The sequence below is a fragment of the Nicotiana tomentosiformis genome, chromosome 11, assembly GCF_000390325.3.
Source record: "Nicotiana tomentosiformis chromosome 11, ASM39032v3, whole genome shotgun sequence".
Lineage (NCBI taxonomy): Eukaryota > Viridiplantae > Streptophyta > Magnoliopsida > Solanales > Solanaceae > Nicotiana > Nicotiana tomentosiformis.
In genome coordinates, this window is record NC_090822.1 from 69835708 (window position 1) to 69851458 (window position 15751).

Genomic DNA, 15751 nt, shown 5'->3' on the forward strand with positions numbered 1-15751 from the left:
GTAAATATTAATTCTGCAAAATATAAGTTAACGTAATGAAACAATAATAATAAATTCGAGCCCATTGAATTCACAGTGTTTCCTTAAGGAATTTAATCCCCTCCTAGTACCCAAGGTAATGGATTATTTCCTTCCAGGATAGAACGAATAACACACTGGTGTAGCGGTACTTCAAACCCCAGTGTTTCGGCGAACACAAAGTTCGGTAGCAAATCACACTTACAGTTGCTTTGTTTGAAGTTAAAAAAACAATGCAGAACGAAGGAGTATATACTCAGAAAAACGTATGGAAGTTCTGAGAGGAAGGAATGCAATGTATAGCCAATTTGTTGAGCGAATTGTATGTTGAGTTGAGTATCTTTCTTCAACATTTGCTGCTCATATATATAGCAGCCAAGAAGGAGTGCAAGACCAAACGTCCACCCTTCATGGTGGAGCAAGCATTACATGTTTGTGGAGCAAGCACTTCATGTTTGTGGAGCAAGCACTTCATGGTGGGAAGACCATTATCCGGCTGCCAAATTATCAATACACGGATTGGAAAATATCCGTTTACAAATACGGATAATCTTACGTTAATATTTACTATTAACAAATAAATTTGGTCCAAAAAATTAATCAATCAATCGATCATTTGACCAAATCCAAATCCAAATCCAAATCCAAATCCGAATCCGAAGCCGAAGCCGAAGCCGAAGCCGAAGCCGTAGCCGTAGCCGAAGCCGAGCCGAGCGAGCGACGACGACGACGGCGCGAGGCTTGCTTTCTTCTTAACTCTTTAAGAGCTACAAGAAGAGCAATTATATATATACCCACCAAAAATGTCTTCCACTTCCAATATGGGACAATGTCTCATTGTTAAGAGGGGGAAACTTAAAATTTTACTCAAAATTTCATTTTCCCTCCATTTCCCATTCACCCTAATTTTAAGAATATTACATCTTAAAATAAAACCTCAACAATCCCCCCACATGAATGGGGAATGGCTATATCACGGAAGTATGCATGAAAAACTGTGTGATTTACAAGCAAGGATTAATTGCATCTGGATAAGTAGGTTTCCCTTTGAACTTTCCGTAGTAAACTTATGTCGGATATACTCGGTCAATCGGTAGATTTGATATCTTTGAACCGTCGATCTTTGGTGTATACCTAGACAACCATAAGTCACACAATCAACCCTTAACCGTCTTTGGTTCTCATTGTTGTGTTCGTTTCAGCCATGAACACCGCCTGGTTTCATAAGTGCATAGAGAACTGGCCTTACAGAGTTCTCCTTGAAGCGGCTCACACTTCACACTTAAATAGGTGATTCCTAAACGTGTCATCCTGTAGATACACTATTTGATATACCCCGTATCAAATTTAGAAATCATTAAAAAGCCTTAATGCTTTATCCTTGGTACTGAACATTGTCTCATCACGAGAATGGACTAAAATTTTATTTGACAATGTTGAACCGTCATTAATGACTTTGTTTGATCTCTTTGAACCTAGATCTTGGGATCTCCAGTCTTCTAGGTAGAGTTACCGCCACAATGACTTGTTCTCGGCCATAGCCCCATTCCCCTTGATGATTTCTCAACTACCTCTCTAGTTAGGCCTTTTGTAAGTGGATCCGACACATTATCACTTGACTTTACATAGTCAATTGTGATAATTCCTCTAGAGAGTAATTGCCTAACGGTTTTATGTCTTCGTCGTATATGACGAGATTTACCGTTATACATGACGCTCCCAGCCCTTCCAATTGCCGCTTGACTATCACAATGTATGCATATTGGTGCCAACGGTTTGGGCCAAAATGGAATGTCTTCCAAGAAATTCCGGAGCCATTCAGCTTCTTCACCGGCTTTATCTAAGGCTATGAATTCAGCCTCCATTGTAGAGCGGGCAATACATGTTTGTTTGGACGACTTCCAAGATACCGCTCCTCCACCAATAGTGAATACATATCCACTCGTGGACTTAGAATCAGTTGAACCGGTGATCCAATTTGCATCACAGTATCCCTCAATCACCGCAGGGAAATTACTGTAGTGCAATTCAAAGTTCTGGGTATGTTCTAAATATCCCAAAACTCGTTTCATTGCCATCCAATGAGATTGGCCTGGATTGCTCGTATATCGACTCAGTTTACTTATAGCACAAGCTATGTCTGGTCGTGTACAATTCATGATATACATTAAGCATCCCAATACACGAGCATAATCCAATTGTGATATGCTTTGGCCTTTGTTCTTTGCTAATGCAAGATTCACGTCAATTGGAGTCTTTGCAACTTTAAAGCCCAAGTGCTTGAATTTTTCAAGTACTGTCTTAATATAATGAGATTGTGACAATGCCAGACCTTGAGGAGTCTTATTGATCTTAATTCCCAGAATTAAATCAGCAACTCCCAAGTCTTTCATATCAAACTTGCTATTGAGCATACGCTTAGTAGCATTTATGTTGGCAATGTCATTACTCATTATCAACATATCATCCACATATAGGCAAACAATGACTATGTGATTTGGAACATTTTTAATGTACACGCATTTATCACATTCATTTATCTTAAAACCATTTGACAACATTGTTTGGTCAAATTTCTGCATGCCATTGTTTGGGTGCTTGTTTTAGTCCGTAAAGAGACTTAACAAGTCTACATACCTTCTTTTCTTTACCTGGAACCACAAACCCTTCAGGTTGTTCCATGTAAATTTCTTCCTCCAACTCTCCATTTAAGAAGGCCGTCTTAACATCCATTTGATAAATTTCAAGACCATACACTGCAGCTAATGCTACTAACATCCGTATGGACGTAATTCTTGTAACTGGAGAGTATGTATCAAAGTAGTCTAGACCTTCTCGTTGTCTATACCCTTTGACTACGAGCCTTGCCTTGAATTTATCAATAGTGCCATCATCTTTGATTTTTCTCTTAAAAATCCATTTAGAACCCAAAGGTTTATTTCCAGGAGGAAGATCAACCAATTCCCATGTATGGTTGTTCAATATGGATTCTATTTCACTATTGACTGCCTCTTTCCAAAACAATGATTCCGAAGAAGTCATAGCTTCTTTAAATGTTTGAGGCTCATTCTCCAATAAGAAAGTCACAAAATCTGGTCCAAATGAAGTAGACGTTCTTTGACGTTTACTACGTCTTGGATTCTCCTGATTACATGTACTTTCTTTTGTTTCTTCCCGAGGTCGTTTAGATCCTTCACCAAACGACTCACATTCCTTTTTATACGGATATATATTTTCAAAAAACTCAGCATTATCTGATTCTATAACCGTATTATTATGAATGTCGGGATTTTCTGATTTATGAACTAGAAATCGATATGCTTTACTATTTGTCGCATATCCTATGAAAACACAATCAACGGTTTTCGGTCCTATCTTTACCCTTTGGGTTTAGGAACTTGCACTTTTGCCAAACACCCCCACACTTTAAAATAATTCAAGTTGGGCTTCCTTCCTTTCCATTGTTCATAAGGAATGGATTGTGTTTTGCTATGGGGCACTCGATTTAATATTCGATTAGCCGTAAGAATGGCTTCCCCCCACAAGTTCTGTGGCAAACCAGAACTTATCAACAACGCATTCATCATCTCCTTTAATGTGCGATTCTTTCTTTCCGCAATCCCATTAGATTGGGGCGTGTAAGGGGCTGTTGTTTGATGAATAATTCCATATTCTAAACATATTTCTTCAAAAGGAGATTCATATTCACCACCCCTATCACTTCTTATCATTTTTACTTTCTTGTTAAGTTGCGTTTCAACTTCATTTTTTGTATTGCCTGAATGCGTCTATTGCTTCATCTTTACTATTCAGTAAGTAAACATAGCAATATCGAGTACCATCGTCAATAAAAGTTATGAAATACTTCTTTCCACCGCGAGATGGTATTGACTTCATGTCACAAATATCTGTGTGAATTAAGTCTAAAGGATTTGAATTCCTTTCAACTGACTTATAAGGATGTTTAACATACTTAGATTCCACACATGTTTGACATTTTGATTTTTCGCATTCAAACTTGGGCAGTACTTCCAAGTTAATCATTTTCCGCAAGGTTTTATAATTGACATGACCCAAACGTACATGCCATAAATCATTTGACTCAAGTAAGTAAGAAGAAGCTGAAATATTATTATTATTTTCAACAACCATTACATTTAGGTTGAAAAGGCCCTCGGTGAGGTAACCTTTTCCCACAAATATTTCATTCTTACTAATTACAACCTTGTTGGATACAAAAACGCACTTAAAACCGTGCTTAACAAGAAGTCCAGTAGAGACTAAATTCTTTCTCATTTCGGGAACATGAAGGACATTGTTCAAAGTCATGACCTTGCCAGAAGTCATTTTTAGAAATACCTTCCCATATCCTTCAACTTTTGCTGTTGAAGCATTTCCCATATAAACTGTCTCTCCGGGTTCAGCAAGAGCATAGGTAGCAAAAGCCTCTCTAACTGCACAAACATGGCGAGTGGCTCCTGAATCAAACCACCACAGTTTAGGATTTCCCACCAAGTTACATTCAGAGAGCATGGCACACAAGTTATCAACATCATCATGGTTTACTACCATGTTTGCTTGACCCCTTTTCTTGTCTTTCTTCGGAGCACGACACTCCGTAGATTTGTGTCCGGTTTTTCCACAGTTGTAGCAGTTTCCACTGAACCGCTTCTTGCTTGGGTTGTATTTCGGACCAGAAGCCTTCTTCCTCTTTTTGTTAGCTTCAACAATATTTGCTCCCATTATTGTTGAATTTCCACGGCCTCTCCTTTCAGCAGCTTTATTGTCCTCTTCGATTCTCAACCGAACAATGAGATCTTCAAGGGACATTTCCTTTCGTTTGTGTTTCAAATAATTTTTGAAGTCCTTCCACAACGGAGGCAACTTCTCAATCATTGCTGCTACTTGGAATGCTTCGTTGATTACAAGACCTTCAGCAAGTAGATCATGAATAATCACTTGCAATTCCTGGACTTGAGTAATAACAGACTTGCTATCTATCATTTTGTAGTCCAGAAATTTTGCGGCAACGAATTTCTTCATCCCGGCATCTTCAGTCTTATATTTCTTTTCAAGCGCATTCCACAATTCTTTGGATGTCTCCATGCTACTGTATACATTATACAGATTATCATCCAGTCCGCTAAGAATATAATTCTTGCATAAAAAATCAGAATGCTTCCACGCTTCAACCACGAGAAAGCGTTCATTATCTGGAGTTTTATCCGGCAGATCAGGAACATCTTCCTTGATGAACTTCTGTAGACATAACGTAGTTAAGTAGAAGAACATCTTCTGCTGCCAGCGTTTGAAATCAATCCCGGAAAATTTTTCGGGTTTTTCTGCCGGTGCCAACGCCGGTGTTCGGCTTGTCGTTGCGTTGGCAGTCGCCATCGGAACAGCTTGGTTTTCGTTTTCAGTCATCATCTTTTTCAGAAAAGAATGACACAAACAAACGTTTAATACACGTTTTCAAACTGGAGTAAAAATCACGTAGATTTTAATATCCAACAAAACGCCACGAAGGCTTAACTCTCCAAAACGGGAGTACACAAACCACAAAGGTTTTAGTTTGCAGAATAATAAGAATAACACAAGTACAGAAATAAATATTAAATTCCTTAAGATTGTTATTCCCGTCAATATTCCTGTATTTGTAAATATTAATTCTGCAAAATATAAGTTAACGTAATGAAACAATAATAATAAATTCGAGCCCACTGAATTCACAGTGTTTCCTTAAGGAATTTAATCCCCTCCTAGTACCCAAGGTAATGGATTATTTCCTCCCAGGATAGAACGAATAATACACTGGTGTAGCGGTACTTCAAACCCCAGTGTTTCGGCGAACACAAAGTTCGGTAGCAAATCACGCCGAAGCCGAAGCCGAAGCCGAAGCCGAAGCCGAAGCCGTAGCCGTAGCCGAAGCCGAGCCGAGCGAGCGACGACGACGACGGCGCGAGGCTTGCTTTCTTCTTAACTCTTTAAGAGCTACAAGAAGAGCAATTATATATATACCCACCAAAAATGTCTTCCACTTCCAATATGGGACAATGTCTCATTGTTAAGAGGGGGAAACTTAAAATTTTACTCAAAATTTCATTTTCCCTCCATTTCCCATTCACCCTCATTTTAAGAATATTACATCTTAAAATAAAACCTCAACAATATATAATGCGCCAATTTGACCACTTAACACAACACAAATTCGAGTCGTCACTTAATCTGTTTCAAGTTCATTTAAATCATAATGAATCAAACTTAGACAAATTTCACTTGCTAGTTTAATTCACAAATGATTAAACAGTTACTACTATTTTCTCATGATAAGAGGAAATCTACCTTTGTTGTTCTTGCGGGATACAACGTAACAGTTATACTAACAGAGCTATCACTCAATTCTGCAATGATTGATAGCTTAATTTGTTTCGACCGATTTGCATCCTCAAATAATTCAATTTTTTTTTAATGAAATACAAAAATAAGTGCGGTATGGTTCTTAGTAAGTAGTCATAGTTCTATTATATTTCAGATTAGAAAATCAAATCTCTTTCCATTATCTTTTACTCGAAATGGTTCTTTTTCGCACATTCCTAGAACTGATAAAGAAGATCTGGGGTAATGCCAATCTATATGATTTCTTACATTCTTGTTCCATGATTTTCTGATTGATTGAACAATGAACTGGCTTTTTTTGGCCAGTTCCACTTTCATAAAAAAGAAAAAGAAAATAAAAATAAAGGAAAACATAAAAAAATAAAAGGGATAGGAATGAATATAAGGAAACCATGTTTGGTCCCACGAACCTTATCGCTATCAATCATTGCAGTGAAAAGTGTCTTAACTAATGGCAATGTTTGTCTTCTTCCTTTTAACTAATCTAGGAAACATTAGAAATAATTCACTCATTTAAAAAAAGGGAGTAGTGATAGTAATTTGTAGTTCACATTTTTCGAATAGCTATTGAGTTATTAAATCATGTACTTATAATAAAACAGCGATCACTGTATTGCCTGGCTGTTGTGCCACCGGTTCTAGGATTAAGTTAGCTCTGACAAAAAATTCTGCTTATCATTTTACCTATTATCAAACGTTAAGAAGATCAAACACATGCTGCTACAATTAGAGTAACTAGAACTCTTTCCTGTCTTTAATTTTTCCTTTTGAGACTGCTAACAATAGATTATAAAATTTGTAAATGAGGAAGATTCTTCTTTTTCTTCATAATCAACAAAAGACTAGGAAAGATCTAATTGGACAAGCTAGCAAGTTATTAAAAATTCAAACTCCCGACACTGTAATTGATGGAGTATAAAAATTTAACTCGCGACAATACAATTCAAAATATGATTTCGTGATAATACGATTCAAAATGATTTGTCTACATAAATGTTCCTTATAGAGAAAAGAGTAGTATAGTAGGATTCCTACTCCAAATTATGCATTTCATACTTAAATAAAAGATATATCGGTTTAACTTGTGTACATTAATGATGTGGTATTATTCTTGTATACGGTCAAACCCGAGTTTGCCCTTCGTATGATTAATCAAGATTGGAGCATGATGGACCGAGGTTCGTCATCATAATATCGAGTTCGAGACCCAGAGGCCGATCAATATCGAGCTCGAGACCCAGTGACCAATCAATATCGAGCTCGAGACCCAGAGACCGATCCATACCGAGACCGGCCAAGATCAAGATCGAGCCAAGGGACAAAAGAGCCGTTATGACCGTATTTGGGGAGAAAATCTCGGCGAAAATCAAGAAAAAGTTAATTAATTAGTCTATCATGGGATCCCCACTATGTATTTTTAATTATACCCAAAATGTGATTCCTCTACTATATTAAGAGTGGTTATCATTTGTAAGGAGGGGGATTCAGACACACATTCATTCTAATATATACAGAAAACAGAGCCAATACTATTTTTTGGTGGCTTTTGGTATTTTAATCAAATTGTTTCTTCTATCAATCGTTCTTCACCCGATTTGGAGGTGATTAAACTTGAAGGCTTAGGCTAATTAGTTCATCTCATTTGTACTCATTTCTTTTATAACTAATTTCAATACACATTTATGTATATTTTCCGATTTGTATCGATTTGTACCACGTATCCTTAGAACTACGTATAAATTTAACTCTATCCGTTTTTCGGGTAACACAGTTTGGCGCCCACCGTGGGGCTAAGGATAATAGTGATTATTTGGTACGAACCTTCGTGAAACACGCTATTTTACACTTGTTCTTGGAAGTGTCTTTGATTTTAGGTTAAAAACGACGAACTCTCAATTAATGGCCCTACCTATCGATAACGAAGCTGGTCTTCAAGATGAGAACAACAACTTGACGCCCGGGGATGAAAGGCCACTCGTCGACCCGGTTGGAACTCGAGCCGTAGATCAAATTGACGTTAATTCACATGTGGCAATTGAGGCGAACCAATGTTCTGACCCTGAAAACATCATTCATGGTGGAGCTCGATCTGCAGTTCAAAATGCCCAAAATGCTGGAGAAGACGGGATCAGTCTGCGTATGATTTTCGAAATGTTGCAATCTCAACAGGTAGTGATAGCTCAGTTGCAAAGCCAAACCCAGACACCGAGCAGGCTCGAGCCCGGTCCACCCCAAGAAGACACCCACAAAACGGGGCCAGCTATAGTAAGGTCAAATGAACAAGAATCAGGGACCAATCCCAAAATTATTAAAATGCTCGAGGAACTGACAAAACGAATAGAGTCAGGAGAAAGGAGGATTGAAGCAAACAACAAAAAAGTAAAAACTTATAACTCCAGGGTTGATCAGATCCCGGGGGCACCACCAATATTGAAGGGCTTGTATTCCAAAAAATTCGTACAAAAGCCTTCCCCCCAAGCGCGGCTCCAAAACCGATCCCCAAGAAGTTCCGCATGTTCGAAATTCCTAAATATAATGGAACGACTGACCCTAACGAACATGTCATCTCTTTCACATGTGCTATCAAATGGAACGATCTAGAAGATGACGAGATCGAATCCGTATTATTAAAGAAGTTCGGTGAAACCCTGTCAAAGGGAGCAATGATATGGTATCATAATTTACCGCCTAACTCTATCGATTCTTTTGCTATGCTTGCAGATTCTTTCGTAAAAGCACATGCAGGAGCCATAAAGGTCGAAACCAGGAAGTCAGACCTTTTCAAGGTAAGGCAAAAAGATAATGAGATGCTAAGAGAGTTCGTATCTCTTTTTCAAATGGAATGAATGGATCTACTACCGGTCACGGACGATTGGGCCGTTCAAGCTTTCACCCAAGGACTGAATGAACGAAGCTCGATGGCTTCACGACGGTTGAAGCATAACATGATCGAGTACCCGGCTGTTACCTAGGCCGACGTACATAATCGATATCAATCGAAGATTAGAGTCGAAGACAACCAGTTGGGTTCTGGGTCCGTTATTAAAAGGGAAACCGACCGAGGACCAAGGTCGAACAGGGACCGATACCGGCCGTATAATGAAGATCGTAGGGATAGAAAACCGAGACGTAACCCCGTACGAGTTAAGAGGGGAAGTGATCGAGGCCAAGGGTATCGATGAATGATGAACAAGAGTGGGTTCGGTAGGCATACCGGACCTAAGGAAGCACCACAGTTATCAGAATATAACTTCAACATTAATGCATCCGCCATCGTATCGGCTATCAGACGCATCAAAGATACTAAATGGCCTCGACCTCTGCAGTCCGATCCAGCCCAGAGAAATTCCAATCAAATGTGCAAGTATCATGGAACCCATGACCACAGAACGGAAGATTGCAGGCAGTTGAGAGAAGAGGTAGCCCGGTTATTCAATGAAGGGCACCTTCGAGAGTTTTTAAGCGACCGAGCCAAGAACTATTTCAAAAACAAAGAGTTCAATAGACAAAACAAAGAGGAAGAGCCACAACACATCATCCACATGATCATCGGAGGGATCGATGTCTCCCAAGGGCCGGTGCTTAAACGCACTAATATGTCGATTATAAGAGAGAGGCGATCTCGAACTCAGGATTACATACCTAAAGGGACCTTGTCCTTTAGTGACGAAGACGCGGAAGGAATCATGCATCCCCATAACGATGCGCTGGTAATATTTGTACTTATGAATAAAACTCAAGTTAAACGTGTGTTAATTGATCTAGGTAGTTCGGCCAACATCATTCGATCAAGGTTCGTAGAGCAACTTGGTCTACAGGACCAGGTCGTGCTCGCAACCCTGGTACTAAACAGATTCAATATGGCGTGTGAAACTACTAAGGGCGAAATAATTTTGCCAGTAAACATGGCCAGGACCATCTAGGAAACGAAGTTCCACGTGATCGAGGGTGACATGAGATATAACGCCCTGTTCAGGAGGTCGTAGATCCACAACATGAGAGTAGTACCCTCGACCCTTCACCAGGTTCTAAAATTCCCAACACCAGAGGGAATCAAAACGGTCTATGGGGAGCAACCAACTGCAAAGGAAATGTTTGCCGTCGATGAAATGATTCCGATATCATCACTATCATCGACAAATGGATCAGGTTCGAAGGAGAAATGAGACACCAAATAGCAATCACAAATGTCAGCCTCGACCCAATTAGAGAATCAAAGAACTGACGAAGATGATGATTATGGGATTCCTTGATCCTTCATAGTTCCCGATGATTCTGACTCTACCAAATCAATGGTCAAAGAACTGGAGCAAATCACGCTAATCGAACATCTGCCAGAGTGAAAGGTATACCTGGGCACGGGGTTAAATCCCGAGGTCAGGAAAAAGCTTATTCAATTTCTTATAGCTAACATGAACTGTTTCACTTGGTCCCATCTTGACATGATAGGGATCCCACCGGAAATAACCACTCATAGACTAAGTTTGGATCCGAAATTCCATCCGGTGAAGAAAAAAAGAAGGCCCCAGTCCGAGGTCAAGCATGCCTTCATCAAGGATGAGGTAACCAAACTTCTTAAAATAGGATCCATTCGAGAAGTAAAATACCCCGAATGGCTAGCAAACGTGGTGGTAGTCCCTAAGAAGGGAAGCAAACTTAGAATGTGTATAGATTATAAAGACCTAAACAAAGCATGCCTTAAGGATTCTTTCCCATTGCCTAATATCGATCGTATGATCGATGCCACGGCCAGCCACGAGACTCTCAGTTTTCTCGATGCCTACTTCGGGTACAACCAGATACAGATGAACCCGGAAGACCAGGAAAAGACCTTGTTTATCACTAAGTACGGTACCTACTGTTATAACGTAATGCTATTCGGACTAAAAAATGCTAGTGCAACTTATCAATGCCTAGTAAATTGAATGTTTGAAAAACAAATAGAAAAATCAATGGAAGTTTATATTGATGACATGTTAGTTAAGTCCCTGCGAGCAAAGGACCATTTAAATCATTTATAGGAAACTTTCGATATACTGAGGGAGTACAATATGAAGCTCAACCCCGAAAAATGTGCATTCGGAGTTGGCTCAGGTAAGTTTCTTGGTTTCATGGTATCCAATCGGGGAATCGAGATCAACCCCGATAAAATCAAAGCTATCGAGGATATCACGATAGTGGATAATGTGAAGGTCGTGCAGAGGCTAACGGGATGGATAACCGCCCTAGGACGATTCATTTCGAGATCCTCGGATAGAAGCCACCAATTTTTCTCACTACTTAAGAAGAAGAGCAACTTTGCATGGACTCCGGAATGCCAACAAGCTTTGGAGGAACTAAAGCGGTATTTATCGAGCCCGCCGCTGCTTCGTACCCCAAAAATGGACGAACAACTTTACCTGTACTTGGCTATCTCGGAGATAGCGGTAAGTGGAGTCCTGGTTCAAGAAGAACGAGGTACGCAATTCCCTATTTATTATGTCAGTCAAACCTTAGGCGAGGCCGAAACTAGATATCCACACTTAGAAAAATTAGCGCTTGCTTTAATAAGCGCCTCTAGGAAACTAAAACCATATTTCTAGTGTCATCCGATATGTGTTGTAACAACTTATCCTCTTCGAAATATTTTGCACAAACCCGAGCTTTTGGGTCGATTGGCCAAATGGGCCATAGAAATCAATGGGTATGATATTGAGTATCGACCCCGAACCACCATCAAATCTCAAATCTTGGCGGACTTCGTGGCTGACTTTACACTGGCCTTCGTACCCGAGATCGAAAAAGAACTACTAATAACATCGGGTACCTCTTTGGGACTCTGGACCCTCTTTACGGATGGTGCTTCGAATGCGAAGGGGTTCGGACTAGGCATCATACTAAAATCACCCACATGTAATGTAGTTAGACAGTCTATCAGAACTACAAAATTGACTAACAATGAGGCCGAGTATGAAGCCATGATTGTAGGTCTCGAACTAGCTAGAAGTTTGGGAGCGGAAGTCGTAGAGGCTAAGTGCAATTCCCTCTTCATGGTAAACCAAGTCAACGAGACTTTTGAAGTCCGAGAAGATCGAATGCAGAGGTACTTGGATAAACTACAGGTGACTCTACATCGATTTAAGGAATGGACCTTGCAATATGTACCCCGAGAACAAAACAGTGAGGCCGATGCCCTTGAAAACTTAGGTTCATCGGTCGATGATGACGAACTTAACTCGGGGACTGTCATACAACTCATGAGATCGGTAATCGGAGAAGGTCACGCCGAGATAAACTCCACAAGTTTAACCTGGGATTAGAGAAACAAATACATAGAGTATTTCAAGAACAGGAAGCTTCCATCAGACCCAAAGGAATCGAGAGCTCTGCGCACAAAGGCAGCAAGTTTCACCTTGTATGAAGACGGAACGTTATTTAGGAGGACGTTCGATGGACCATTGGCAATATGTTTAGGACTAGGAGATACCGATTACATCCTACATGAAATTCACGAGGGCGCTTGTGAAAATCATTCCGGTGCCGATTCGCTGGTCCACAAAGTAACCAGAGAAGGATATTATTGGACCAATATGGATAAGGATGCAAGGGAGTTCGTTTGAAAATGCGACAAATGCCAAAGGCATGTGCCCATAATTCATCAACCCGGGGAACTACTCCACTCGGTCCTATCTCTATGGCCTTTCATGAAATGGGGAATGGACATCATTGGCCCCCTCCTATCGGCCCCAGGTAAAGCTCAGTTTATTTTGTTTATGACTGATTATTTCTCTAAAGGGGTTGAAGCACAGGCTTTCGAGAAAATCAGGGAAAAGGAAGTGATAGACTTCATTTGGGACCTCATCATATGTCGATTCGGGATGCCATCCGAGATTGTATGTGATAATGGAAAATAATTCATCGGCAGCAAAGTAACTAAATTTCTCGAGGACCACAAGATCAAAAGGATCCTATCAACACCTTATCACCCCAGCAGGAACGGACAAGCCGAATCAACCAACAAAACCATCATCCAAAATCTTAAGAAGAGATTGACCGACGCCATAGGAAAATGCAGAGAAATATTACCTGAGGTCTTATGGGCATACCGCACACCATCAAAATCCAGTACCGGAGCAACGCCATTCTCGTTGTTTATAGCGTCGAAGCTCTTATCCCAGTCGAGGTTAGAGAGCCTAGCATCAGGTTTCTATATGTAACAGAGGAGTCAAATAGCGAGACCTTGAATAGGAGCCTAGAATTGTTGGACGAAAGACGAGAAATCGCTCTCGTCCGATTGGCCGCCCAAAAATAGCGAATCGAAAGATACTACAATCGAAGAACTAATCTTTGACATTTTAACATCGGGGACTTGGTGCTAAGAAAAGTCACACTCAATACCCGAAATCCAAATGAAGGGAAACTGGGTCCGAACTGGGAAGGACCGTATCAGGTTCTCGAAATCATCGAAAACGGATCCTACAAGCTCGGTATGATAAATGGCAAACAACTACCGAGCAATTGGAACGTATCGCACCTAAAACATTACTATTGCTAAGGTACGACCCTCCCATGTTCATTTGTATTTTGAAACTAACCCTTGCAGGTGTTCGAGCAGAAGTAAGGATGGATTCTTTAACGTGAAGCCTTTAGGTCTGAATGCACGCATTGCACTCTTTTTTCCTTAGACCGATTTTGTCCCAAATGGGTTTTCCGGCGAGGTTTTTAATGAGGCAACCATTGATCGTGCTAACTTAGAACAATTCAACAGTATCCGAGGCCTCTTTACAATCAATCTCGAATACTGGGGGGCATTGCCGTCGAATATCAAGTTCGGGCAAGATCGTTACTTCATGGCAACATGATCTCGGTAGGAAAAATTTGTAAGGGCCAAATGGTCAAACGAACCATGCCCGCATAGTTTGCTCAAGCCCTGGCACAAAACATATACGCATGACCTATAAAAGAGAAATTTCTTCTTTACCAATATCTCATACTTCAGAAAGGTTCTTCTACTTCATATTCTCGATCTATTATGCAAACAGGCTTAGGGACCGACCATGACCGGAGTTCGAATAATTACCCCATAAATCGGGGACTCCCATCCGAAAAATCAACGAGATCGAATTATACATAGCCTAAGTGCTACCTTGATTCGAGTTCGAGAAATCATCCTCACTCGACTACAAAGCCTAAGGGCTACCTTGATCCGAGTTCGAGAAATCATCCTCACTCGACTACAAAGCCTAAGGTCTACCTTGATCTGAGTTCGAGAAATCATCTTCACTCAACTACAAAGCCCAATGGCTACCTTAATTCGAGTCCGAGAAATCATTCTCACTTGACTATAAAGCCTAAGGGCTACCTTGATTCGAGTTCGAGAAATCATCCTCACTCGACTACAAAGACTAAGGGCTACCTTGATCTGAGTTCGAGAAATCATCCTCACTCGACTACAAAGCCTAAGGGCTACCTTGATCCGAGTTCGAAAAATCATCCTCATTCGACTACAAAGCCCAATGGCTACCTTAATCTGAGTCCGAGATATTATTCTCACTTGACTACAAAGCCTAAGGGCTACCTTGATTCGAGTTTGAGAAATCATCCTCACTCGACTACAAAGCCTAAGGGCTACCTTGATCCGAGTTTGAGAAATCATCCTCACTCGACTACAAAGCCCAATGGCTACCTTAATTTGAGTCCGAGAAATCATTCTCACTCGACTACAAAGCCTAAGGGCTACCTTGATTCGAATTCGAGAAATCATCCTCACTCGACTACAAAGACTAAGGGCTACCTTGATCCGAGTTCGAGAAATCATCCTCACTCAACTACAAAGCTCAATGGCTACCTTAATTCGAGTTCGAGAAATCATTCTCACTCGACTACAAAGCCTAAGGGCTACCTTGATTCGAGTTCGAGAAATTATCCTCACTCGACTACAAAGCCTAAGGGCTACCTTGATCCGAGTTCGAGAAATCATCCTCACTCGACTACAAAGCCTAAATTCGAGTTCGAGAAATCATTCTCACTCGACTACAAAGTCCAAGGGCTACCTTAATTCGAGTTCGAGAAATCATTCTCACTCAACTGTAAAGCCTAAGGGATACTTTGCTTCGAGTTCGAGCGAATCATTTCACTTGACATCTACTTATCAAGCCTAAGAGCCACCTCAGTTCGAGTTTGAACATTCACTCGGGGACTACATATAAGAAAATGTCGAGTACAGTACTTGCTATTGGTCCTTACTATCTCAATCTTGGGCCTTCGAATAATTATTCCATGCTAAGGCACTTTTTGACCTTTGTATAAGTTAACGTAAAGGCAAAAGATTAAAAAGCCATAAAAGGGAAAAGTTTTA